Source organism: Bemisia tabaci, chromosome 9, assembly GCF_918797505.1.
Source record: "Bemisia tabaci chromosome 9, PGI_BMITA_v3".
Lineage (NCBI taxonomy): Eukaryota > Metazoa > Arthropoda > Insecta > Hemiptera > Aleyrodidae > Bemisia > Bemisia tabaci.
The window spans coordinates 23,218,727-23,231,588 of record NC_092801.1 but is presented as its reverse complement, the minus strand read 5'-3'; the positions used below and the strand labels follow the sequence as shown (position 1 = coordinate 23,231,588).

At 38.9% G+C, this 12,862-nt stretch overlaps 1 protein-coding gene across 4 annotated transcripts in view; it reads right to left on the bottom strand.

The window, feature by feature from the left end:
* The window catches only part of LOC109039213 (uncharacterized), a 289,108-nt gene that overhangs the window by 191,583 nt on the left and 84,663 nt on the right, over window positions 1–12,862 (bottom strand). The window contains exon 2 of one of the 4 annotated variants that reach the window (XM_072304395.1): window positions 4,917–4,978. The exons of the other annotated variants lie outside the window; for them this stretch is intronic. The gene's annotated coding sequence lies outside the window, so the exon portion shown is untranslated. The remainder of the gene's footprint in view (window positions 1–4,916; window positions 4,979–12,862) is intronic. 4 annotated transcript variants of the gene reach the window in all.

Genomic DNA, 12,862 nt, shown 5'->3' with positions numbered 1-12,862 from the left:
TCAATTCTACTGACTTTCAACACTCGATTATACTCCCGGCAAATTCTGCAGCAGCGTTTCAAATGTTGACTCTAATGCTTCCAACAGCCATCCGATGTCTAAGAGTTTATTCCTAGATTTAGGGATTTTCCGGAATTTCCAGGGATTTAGGGATTTTTCAGGAAATCTAGGGATTTTTTTTTGATGAGGTAAAGTTACCAAAAATCAACTTTTTAACCTCAATTCTAGCTTCGACAATCGAAAACATTTTTTCATCTATATTTTGTAGGCCTTTTTGGCAACACCATTTTCCCCGCAAATAAGCCGGAAATTAAAACGATTGCGTCCTTCGATGTACTTGACATTCAACTGCATTCAACCTGTTAATAATAAGAAATCAACTAATATTCTTTCATTTTATTGGTCTGGATTAGCACTGCTTTCAGAGAGCGCCAAAATTCAAACGAGCCAATCAGATTTAAATATTGCAAATCGCTACATCGAATGACATCATGATTCTTCATAAAAAAATGGCGCTTTTTGCAAAATCTAGGGATTTTTTAAGTATATTTGAGCAAATCTGGGGATTTAGGGATTTTTAGCGAAATCTAGGCATTTTTTTTCTTCCCCGCTAGGGATTTAATATCGGAAGACTGGCTTCCAGTATCGTAGCGTTGATCGTCGCTGATGTCGAAATGGAACCTAATGCCGGACTTACTGTAACACCTCCATTCCTCAATTCCGGTGAGGAATACGTCTCTACCCTTAACTCAATATAAATATACAAATTGATAAGTGAGTGCTTTAGTCTCCTGAAAACAGAATTGCGAAACTTAAAATTGGAGAAAAATGATGAGTAAATGAAAAAATGGAACCAATTGATGGGATATGTCGCATGCCATTCTGACACAAAATATGGCGTCTATCGAATCACCTTAACTAAATAAAATAACCAAATTTTCAACTCTCAAACTATCAACTATCAACTATCAAAATTCAAACTATCAAAATTTCCAACAATGACAAAAATGATTGTAATATACCTATAATGTAATGAAATATACACGCTCTAATCATTTAATTTGTATTACCTTTATGTTATGTACCTACATGTTATACTATTTTTATAATAAATTTTGCCAACATGCTTTTCAATTCAGTCTACAACATTTCATTCCGACGTGGCAATAATGATTTATAATGCCCCTAAACATTAAAATGAATTACAATAGTAATGCCGCATTATAATGTCGTATTATACATCGCAACGATTCATGTCCTACTGATTATTGATTATTGTAAGATGAATTCTGTTTTCTCTGATTGTATGTTTCATACGTGCGAAGCAAGTACGGGTCACTAGAAACGTGGTTCGTACGGGTGGCTGATGAAATTGATCTTCGAATACCTTTTGATGAGCTAGGGAAATGGAACCATCTGCATCTCATGGACAATAAATAGTTGCCGTAATTAAGGTCATCCCGTGATTAAGGTGCCGTGATTTAAGTCATAAATTCTTCATCTAATTCTTGATTCATCTCCAAAATGTCTGCTAAAGCTTTCATGCGCTTCTCCTTGTATGCATGAATGAGCAAATTGGGTATCGAACAAGCGGACACTTTTTGAAAATTTAGATGATTCTGGACAATATCGTACAGAAGTCCACGAGCTGCAGATAGAACCATTACCTCTAGCTCATCAAAAGTTATTCGAAGATCATTCAACAACCTCTTTGACAAGTTGCAAAAACTTTTCGTTAACAATAGTGTCACACGGTACTAGGAATATTTACTATTTAACGAACCTTATATTTCCCTGACTCAGTCCTAAATTATAGAAGTATGCGTTACTTTTCCAGCAATCCAAAAAAACAATTATACAAAAAACCAATACCTACACTTTCAGATATAAAAATGCAAATTTTTTGCAGCCTCGCTAAACGACTTATCAACCAGAGATTTTTTAGGAAGCGGACCTCCAAAGAGCTTTCAAAATTAAAAGTATACAACAAGTGATAATGCCATGTATTCGCCATATCAAAGCCCAATACACATTTATACACCGGCTACGTAAATCTGCTAAGTTACAAAACATGAATCGACAGTTGTCGGATTGTACATCAATGACAAAATGTGTCTAGGCCCTCATTCTTGACTACAACTACTGCCCCCAGAGCCGCTCTCCGACGCCAATGCGTTGGAGCTTCCTGCTTGTTTATTTTTCAATCGGTTCCTGTCGATCGAATCAACAAGCAGTTTTATTTAATAATTTGTCGATCGATTCATGTTTTTAGTTTGCGATCTATTCATGTCGATCGGATCCACACTCTCCTGGAAAATGCGGTTCTTTACGGCGAAATAAACTCAGAATAGCTATCGCATATTCGGGAATTAGGACTCGCCTTCAAAGCTTCCTTCGTTAAAAAAAAATGGCTCCAACCTCGGAGCAACTGCAGAATAAATCTCACAGACGGATCCAGCGATTTGGCAAAACCGGATTTCCTCCATCGCACCTCCATTTAAACCTATGTTAAATAATCGATTCTTGTCGGAGCACCTGGCCCCTACAAGAATCGATAAATTTCCGCAGGTTTAAAAGGGGAAAAAACAATGTTGCCAATTTGCTGGATCCGCCAATGATCAATCTCGCGCCTGATAAAATAATTTATAAATCCGGCACTGTTCCTAGAAGACCAAAGCGGGGAATTAAGGTCGACTCGGAGTGTTTTAATGTGTATTTGTAAGCCAGTGGTTTAACTTTATGCCGGTATTGGAAATGAGGACAACTCCCACAAGAGTCAAGAGGATTCGAAATGGTAAAGGCGATGCGGTTAGAGTTGATACCTAGTTCTAAGCAATTTCATGATCGCTACAGAATCACCCTCTCAAGCCTCGATTCACTAAAGGCCTCAATACACACGGCGACTAATCGCCGCGAGTGAAAGACGAAAGCCAATGGAGAGCCTTGATTTCGATCCATTGACGTCGATTTATCGGAATCAAGGCTCTCCATTGGCTTTCGTCTTTCACTCACGACGATTGATCGACGTGTGTATCTAGGCCTTTAGAGGCTAACCTTTGCCAGAAATTTGTCTGCCCTAGATTTGTTGCCCTCTCTAGTAACATTAATCTTTTGAATCATAGAAGGATCACGCGCCTAAATTTTAATATCCCATGAAAGCGCAGACACTGCAGTGAAAATTATGAAAAGTACTGCAAACCCAGCTCATTAGGCACTCTCAGATGATGCAATGAAATGTTGGTGTGCGAATGGAGATGTTGCAAGTGTGAGAAATTTGCGATTTGACTGTTGTGTCTTATGTAAAAGTTTGCGAGAAACACGATGGTGCCACTGGTTATCTCTGAAATCATCTCGCAAGCTCAAAAAAAGCTCTCAAAGTGAGGCAAAAATGGAGGGGATATCCCACGCTATAGAGTCCACCTCTACATCAAGACAAACTCTCCATGCAAAGATAGGGACCAAATATATTAGCAGGGTTGCCGTATTTCTAGTTTTGGAGTCCCCAAATAAAGTGGCAACCCTGCTAATGTATTTGCTTCCTATCTCTGCATGGAGAGTATGTCTTGATGTAGACGTGGACTCTCAGGATAGCGTGGGGCATCCCCTCCATTTTGGCCTCACTTTGAGAGCTTTTTTGAGCTTGGGAGATGATTTCAGAGAAAACCAGTGGCACCATCGTGTTTCTCACGAACTTTTACATAAGAATCAACGGTAAAATTGCAAATCCCTCACACATGCATCTCCATTCTCCATTGATCCGTTTTTTGAAAAAACCTAAAACTGAAATCAGTATTTCAGCGAAATTGGATCGATACCTCGATGTCGCTTGCTCCCGTCGCAGATTAATCACAATACGGATGTAACATTAATCTTTTGAATCATAGAAGGATCACGCGCCTAAATTTTAATCTCCCAGGAAAGGCTCGGGAGCCGACACTGCAGTGAAATAATAGGATTAAGCCAGGGCTGGAGCTTTCGCCACGGATGCAGTCCTCGCCGAAGTCGGGCGGCGCCTCAGGTGGTTCTGAAGCGAAGACGTTGCAACGACGACCCCGAAGACGGCTCCGGGTTCGGCTCCTGACAAGGCGAGATTTACTCGTCATCCACGCGACTGATTGCCTCCGGCTGAATTTATACCAAAGTTCGTGCATTGAAATTGCTTAACCCATTTCACGTAAGTCCCGGGCGCCGCACAGTGGATCGAGTCATTAGGAGAAGTCGGGCAAAATTTGGAAACTTTCAAAGCTTATAACTCCGTTTATACAAAACGTTGAGGTTCTAAAAGTGGTATCATTGGTTTCCTCGTAAAATTGTCTTTAAGGAGCACCCCTCGAAATTTAAAATGTGACAAAATAAACATCAAAATTTGCAATTTTAGTCAATAATTTGGACTGCATTTTGCAATTTGGAGCTATAAATTCTGGCTCATCTGAAAAAACAATTATGAGCATTGGGAAACTAATGGCACACACGTTGTTTTTAAACCGGGCCGGGATTTATAGCTCCTAATTGCAAAATGTAGTCCATTTCATGTCTGACCTCTCCTACTGACTCGATCCACTGTGCGCCGGGCGCCAGCACAGGAGCACCCGCGACCCCTCCGTGAGCAATCGGCTGTTGTCATATTTCCTCACTGGAAAAAAAAACATATCGTATCCAGAGTCCAGACTCTTGAAAACATTGACAAGAAAAAACACTCTTAATTCAATCAGATTTAAGCTTGAATCGAAAGGAAATCCGTCCAAATTAAGAGGCTTGGTTCTTGATTTAAGCTACATTCTGATTGAAACAAGAATACTTTTTCTTGTCGATGTTTTTAAGAGTCTGGACTCTAGATCCAATGTGATTTTTTTCCAGTGCAGTATTATCTACCACATCGTAAATTTTGAGTAAGTTCTTAACATGCGGAAACTTACCAAGAGCTATTGTCTTAAAGATTTAGGTAGTTGGTTGTGGTTAACTAGTGGAAAATTCTTACCTGAAACAGAAGAGAAAAAAAAACATTAAAACTCGATTCCTCTGGCAAGGATATATTTGACATTATTTGACGCTTAAAATACAGGGTGATCCAAGTTTTTAAGAGTCTGGACTCTAGATCCAATGTGTTTTTTTTTCCAGTGTTAATTAGTATGAAATTTTGATGTTTTGAGAGTAGTTTTATTGGCTTTCTAGTAACATTTTCTAAAAGAAGCACCCCTTATAATTAAAATTGTGATGAGATAAACGTAGAATTTTACTATCTTTGTCAATTTCATGTCCGATTTCTTCCGCGCCGGGCGCCAGCAGAGGAGCACCCGCAACCCCTCCGTGAGCAATCGGCTGTTGTCATATTTCCTCGTAATTTGAGCTAGAGTGTATACCTGTGTGGGGAGAGTCCCTTTATACTGAGAATCAAGACAATGCGAATCCATTTCTGATTAGTTCCCGTATTTTAGGCCTCCACAGTGTCACAAACGGGAATAAAGATTACATTTTCACCGATTGCAAAGATTATATGTAGAATGGACCGGATGTAACGGGTTCGACAAGGAACAAACGAAATGAGAGAAGGAACGGAAAAAGGAATTTGAGAATGACCCGATCAAAGATTACGAAAAACTGCCAATTTGTGTAATTTTTATTCCCGTTTGTGACTCCATGAGGGGATTTGTCTGTGACCAGCGCAACTGATCCATTTCGGTAATATTTATTCCCGTTCGTGACATCCACTCTAAAGTGCTTGTGTGGGGAGAGCACGGACAAGTCGGTAATTTTAAGGATATGTCATAGAGCTTGAAGTCCCCAAAAGAGCAACCAACGTATGAATGGACCACTAGGAAATATACAAATTCCAGCATTCTGATACAAGTTGCCGTAACATACAAGTACGTACAGGCCGCACGAACGTTCAAACTTTGCCAAATTGCCATATTCAAGATTATAAACATTGAGAAACGTTTGACTTAGTCAAAGAGCTGCAACTACGCTTTACAACTCGCTGTAAGATGCTTTTCCACTCTCGGTGCCTTGTTAAATGAGTTTTCTAAATGGGAAAATCACTAATGTGGCCTGACGTCAGCACTAAAATGAGGTTACTTAAAATGCACTTTCAGCTTTGCTGTCATTTCCTCTTAGGTGAGGCTAAAGATTGTCACAAGTATAAACAAACAAAAGGAGTTTCTTAAATAGAGTAAGTGATTTTGTTTTGAACAATAGGTATTTCCTACTCTAGTGTGGGGGTGTAATCTGATATTATAAAAATAGAGAATATATATGTTTGTCATTTCCTATCGAAAAAAACCTTCCTATCATTCTGTGGAGAATTTAACTTACATCGGAATAAAAATGAATCCCAAAGTCTGAACTGTGTCTTTTCGAGTTAACTGTCAGAGTACGTCCTAGATTCATTAACCAAACGTTTCATAAAATAGACTAATCTTTTCCATAGAACCTGCTGCCAGATTATTGAAACTGGTGGAGAAAGCTATGGAGAAATAAGGCAAACGGAATATAGAGCGATCCTATTTGTTGAAATTGACTGGTTCTCATAGACTTGGGAAGAAAATGATGGCATAACTGTAGGATCGCCTGTTAGTGTTGGTCTATTACCTACCTACTTTGTCTATTTGTCACCGACAGAATTGCTGTTCCATTCTGTCATGCTACGGAAGAACGTCGTGTGAGCATTCAAATGTTACTGGATTTCCTCACGAAAACTATTTATTTTAAAAATTAATGGGCATTCTTCATTATTTTCACAGATTTTAGAACAAAATATGAACAAGATTTTCTGAAAAATTGGAAGGAGACGAATAAGTAAAATTTCCCCCAAAAATTCTTAATTTGTCAAATGAACTTGGGCAAGGTCTGGAGGCTCAAACGGCGTTCTTCCATAGCGAGGTAGCAGTATCCTCTGTCTTCTTTGTCAATCATTTTTTCTATCAATGGACCACTAGACAAGGTACGAATTTAAGCATTCTGATACATGTTTCTTGACCAGAATTTCACGTAGAACACGATTCGCGCAACGAAAATAACCGAAATCAACTCCTGACAAAGATATTAACGTTCTTATTTCACGTTGGATACGAGAAATTTGTACTGTCCGCTCATAAGAATCTCAAAGCTCTACGTGAGTCAAATCGCGCACTGCAACGGTTTCAGCAAGCTTCTCAATCGAGGAATATTTATTTCCCACCATGTGTTGTTCAAACTATAAGCAATTTGGTATAGCTGAGCTGAAGCGTCAAGATCGAGGTTGCCAGATTTTTATATCGCAGAGACTGTCATGATAACTTTTAGCGCGCGATGTGAATTACGTAGAGCATTGAGTTTTCATGAGCGGGTGGTTTGAATTCACGCATCAAGAATCATTTAATATCTTCGTAAGGAGATAATTTCGGTAATTTGTGTTGTGCGCATCGTGTTGTACGTGAAATTTTCGTTCAGAAACATGTATCAGTATGCTGCAATTCGCACCTTGTCTAGTGTTCCATTGGACGTATTTCTAACAAACGGAACTATGTGCATTATGCCCTGAGCCCTGTTATGCGTGAATTCTTATGAGTGTCAGGGCTCATGTTTTAATGCACATAGTTCCGTTTGATAGAAATACGTCCAATTCCAATGATTAACCCGCAGAACTTAGTCCATTTATGCTTCTTCTTAGTTTGCACATGAAGAATGTCATTCGCAGAACACGGAATGAGCATTGCTTTTTTATTCGCCTTGCTGGACGATGACAATAAAATAAGAAACCTCAAGATGATGACACTCGTAAATCTTCATCCATTATCAAGCCCTGATTTATGGACGGAAAGAAACTTGGAACAACTCAAACGTTGTGAGGAAAAACGCCGTATAAGCCCTCTCACGCTGCCACATTTTCCTCAATAAAATATCGAATTTACTGGAAAAATTGTGAATATTTTTCGTCGACAATTTTAGACAATTTTGTTCGCAATTCAATCTAAAATATTTGAAAATTCCACGGAAAAATAGGATTAATATCCCTTAAAAATACATATTTTATCTGAGAAAATTTGGCAACTCTCAAATTCGCATACGTCTTTTTGGCTTAGCACAGCGGTACTCATCTCTCGTTCATATCTCAACAGAGAGATCGTCGTTTCCCAAACGAAGGAAAGTAACTCCATTCCAAGGTTGCAAAATTGATTAAAAAAATTCAATGTCTTACAAGAATACACATGTGCAATTTTTGTCTAAAATTTTCTGATTTTCGCATGAGATCAGCAGAATAATCAGTGAAATTGTTAAGTAAAAATGCCCTAAATTTCGTTGGTAATAATGCCATTAGGGAGGGTAAATTTGGCAACACGGAAATGCAGTTACGTTCTTTCTTGAGGTGAACAACGATAAAAACGCAAGACGGAAGAAAAATTAAAATGCATCAGCAAGTCGAGCGAGGTCGTAAATTTTTCGCGCCGAGTGACGAATACGATTCATAAAGCGATGAAATACGGAAACATAGCGTCGGCTTTCTGACATAAAAGCGTAACTGCACTCGACGATGAGCCCCGTTTTCCATATAACGCAGTGCTTTCTCGAGCTCATCTCAAATTGTAGTTACGCCCTTATGTCAGCCAAGCGGTGATAGGTCGAGACGGATCATAAACTTCCAAGAAACGCTTGCAATCCTCTCTCCTCGCAAGGGAGAAAAACAACCGAATGAGCCTCAAAGCACATGATTTGATTTTCCCCGCCGCACAGTGGGTCGAGTCAGGGAGAAGTCGGACAAAATTTGGAAACTTTTAAAGCTTATAACTCCGTTCATTCAGAACTTTGAGGTTTTAAAAGTGGCTTCATTAGTTTTCCGTGAAATTTTCCACTAGAGGCACCTTGAGTACCTTTATAGGGAGAGTATTGACAACTCGAAAATTTGGAGGCTAGGTTTCATCAAGTCATGTACTCTTGGGGTCCAAAAAAGCTGCCAACCTATGAACTCGAATTATCCAGTGGTACTATTTTCGTAAGTCTTACTACCCGTCGTTTTAAAACTGATTAAAAATTATGAAAGCACGTACAAAACTTTGATTTCGCGTGAATTTTCTCAATTCCAAAGTCTTAATCCTGAGAGACACTTGTTTGCAATGCGCTGTCGGTCTTATTGATTGATCTTTCAAATGCATAGGTTGGCAGCAGCAATTTTCTAGTGATTTCCGTTTTACACTTTGTCACCCTTTTGGGCCCTAAGAGCTATATAAATCGAGCTGTCCATACTCTCCGTATAAAATGTACTAGACGAAATTTGGAAACTTTAAAAGCTTATAACTCCGTTCATCCAGAACTTCGAGGTCTTAAAAGTAGTTCCATTGGTTCCCTCGTAAAATTTTCGACTAGAAGCACCTCTTGAAATTTAAAATGTGACGGATTAAACAACAAAATTGCCAGTTTTAGTAAAAGTTTCATGTCCGAAATTTCTGATTGACTCGATCCACTTTGCGGCCCCTCCGAGCGCTGGCACGGGTAGGCATCCCGCAACTCACTCCAAGGCCCCTGCAAAAGTCGCACCGAGCCACCCGCGTGACACTGCGTCGATGCCAAAATTAAACATAGTCCGCGTAACAAAAATTACCAAAATCAGTTTCTAACCAGGATATTATAGGGTTTTCACAGTCAGGAAATACACGGAAAAAATAAAATTGCTGATTTAACAATTAAATTGCTAAGAAAAGTGACTGCAATATTCCAACGTAGATTTCACAACACAAAAATTGTACAAATACTTTAACCTCTATTGTAAGCTAATTTAACCACGAGGGTGGTTAAAGTTGCATTTTTGTGTTGTGAAATCTACGTTGAAATATTGCAGTCTCTTTTTTTAGCAATTGAATTGTTACTTAAATCAGCAATTTAATTTTTCCGTGTACCGGAAAATGCCGGAGCATTTTAACACCAAAATTGGCAGTTGCCAGGGTCAAGTCCGAAATCTCTGATTGACTCGATCCCCTGTGCGGCGAGGCGCGGCGCAGGGATAAGGAGCCATTACGATCGCGTTAACCGTAATTTTCTCGTGTGATATTTATCTCCTCGGAGCCCGGGAGACAAGAGGGTGGCGGGACAGAGAGGCGAGCGCTCAAGCAAAAGATCAAAAGTAATGAGTTTCCTTGAAGTTGCAGTTAAAGTATCCCGAGTTACGGCGCAAATAGGGTCTCAGCCAAGCTGTAGATCAGGAGCCGGCTAAATCCCCGAAGCCACACGGGGTTTACTGATATCTCGTGTGTAAATCGACCCTGCAGAGAACGCACTGAAGTCGAGGATCCGGGTTTTTTAATTTTCCCTCCATCTTGGCAATTGTTTGCATCGGAGGATACAGCCCTTGGGAAACACTGTTCTCTCTCAACAAAAAAAACTCCGGCCGTTGAAGCCGTACTTAAGGGCTACATAGACATACCATCCGCGTTTCAGGCTCAGAGGCAAACAGTTCCGGGCACAGCACCTGGGGAAGTCGAAGCTACGGCTCCAGGACCCGGAACTTTCGGTTTCTGAATCCGGAACAGACGGTGTGTCTACATAGCCCTTACCCTGTTTATCAGTGAGATAATAACTCCCCAATAAGCCCACTAGGGCGATCAAAAAACATCGACTTTCGAATTTCAAAAACGTATAGGGGGGAAAAGTTGCGCCTAGGCATCAACCTAAAGTGTGCCAAAGCGTTCCTCGAAAAAAAATTTCTTGGGGTGCCTCTCCTGCAGTTTGTGTCAAAAAATCACGTGATTCATGCTGTTTTTTTCCCGATTTCATCGCACTATTTAAGCATAATAAAGATTCGCTAGAGCCCTGAATTTTGGAGCATTAACTCACTACTAGTAGTCATTTAAGGTGTACTAATTAATTTTTAAATCAACATATTTTTTGTGCTCCCCACATGCCCTTAAAAATGCAAAAAACGCGACTGCGGCCGAATGCGCTTCGCGTATTTCAACGATTTTATCGATTTTTTTAGGTGACTTGGCATCCACGCAAAAAGTCAATTTTCGGTTTTTAGGAACTATTTATATAGATGATAAGGGAAAAATATTAGTTTTTTAAATGCGGGCGTTTTTCCCCGCTTTGCGAGCTCACAGTTAGGCCGTATCACTCGATTTGGCCGAAATCACATCGATTTCGCTATTTTTTTGCACGACTTGGCAAGCATGTAAAAAATCGGACATTCACTTTTCGTAGACTCTTTTCATAGTAGAATAAGAGGATATAATAATTATTTTGCTGGGGGATGTTTTTGTACCTCTGCGGAGCCCTTAACAAGCCAAAAACACGATTTTTAGCGACTTTTCAGCTATTTTTGACGATGTTTTTCAGGGACCTGACAACCGCGCAAAAATTTGACCCTTCAATTTTCAGGGACTCTTTTCATGGCAGACTAAGATCCTGTATAACGTTTTTTGTTTAGGTCCTTTTTTGTACCTCCAGAGGCAAGAAAAAGATGACTCGTGACTCCCATTCATCACTTTAAAAATCTTAATATTTCAACTCTTTTTTTACGTATAGCTAACTTTTATTGCTTATTAAATGTTTATTTATCAAAAGACTTCTTACTTTATCATTGTTAATTTTAATTTAAATCAGTAAAGTAACAAATTAAACCTGCAATGAATTAAATATTTAGATACAATACTTAAATAAAACTAATAATAATAATGAATAATATTTAATAAATAATAAATTAAATCACTAAAATTTAATAATGAAATATTTTTATGAACTTTCGTATCAATTACAGCTCAAATACGTAAAAAAGAGTTAAAATATTTAAGGTTTTTATAGTGATGAATGGGTGTCACAGACAAGTCATCTTTTTCTTGCCTCTGAGAGGTACAAAAAAGGACCTAAACAAAAAACGTTTTACGGTATCTTAGTTTGCTATGAAAAGAGTCCCTGAAAATTGAAGGGTCAAATTTTTGCGCGGTTGTCAGGTCCCTGAAAAACATCGTCAAAAATAGCTGAAAAGTCGCTAAAAATCGTGTTTTTCTGGCTTGTTAAGGGCTCCGCAGAGGTACAAAAACATCCCCCAGCAAAATAATTATTATATCCTCTTATTCTACTATGAAAAAGTCTACGAAAAGTGAATGTCCGATTTTTTACATGCTTGCCAAGTCGTGCAAAAAAATAGCGAAAATCGATGTGATTTCGGCCAAATCGAGTGATACGCCTAACTGTGAGCTCGCAAAGCGGGAAAAACCGCCCGCATTTAAAAAACTAATATTTTTCCCTTATCATCTATATAAATAGTTCCTAAAAACCGAAAATTGACTTTTTGCGTGGATGCCAAGTCACCTAAAAAAATCGATAAAATCGTTGAAATACGCGAAGCGCATTCGGCCGCAATCGCGTTTTTTGCATTTTTAAGGGCATGTGGGGGCACAAAAAATATGTTGATTTAAAAATTAATTAGTACACCTTAAATGACTACTAGTAGTGAGTTAATGCTCCAAAATTCAGGCTCTAGCGAATCTTTATTATGCTTAAATAGTGCGATGAAATCGGGAAAAAACAGCATGAATCACGTGATTTTTTGACACAAACTGCAGGAGAGGCACCCCAAGAAATTTTTTTTTCGAGGAACGCTTTGGCACACTTAGGTTGATGCCTAGGCGCAACTTTTCCCCCTATACGTTTTGAAATTCGAAAGTCGATGTTTTTGACTCGCCCTAAAGCCCACCCTCTTTGGATTTTTCAAATTTACATTTTATTTTATTATTTTTTCTGTGCTCCATTTAAACCTGTGTCGAATAATCGTTTATTGTTGGTCAGGGTGTCTACTGAAACTGGCTGCCTAAAAATCAGAACTTTTACAGTACTTTTTCAGTAAATTTCCAAGAAATTCAATACCTCCCCAACAGAAAAAGTTAGTTCTTTTTCA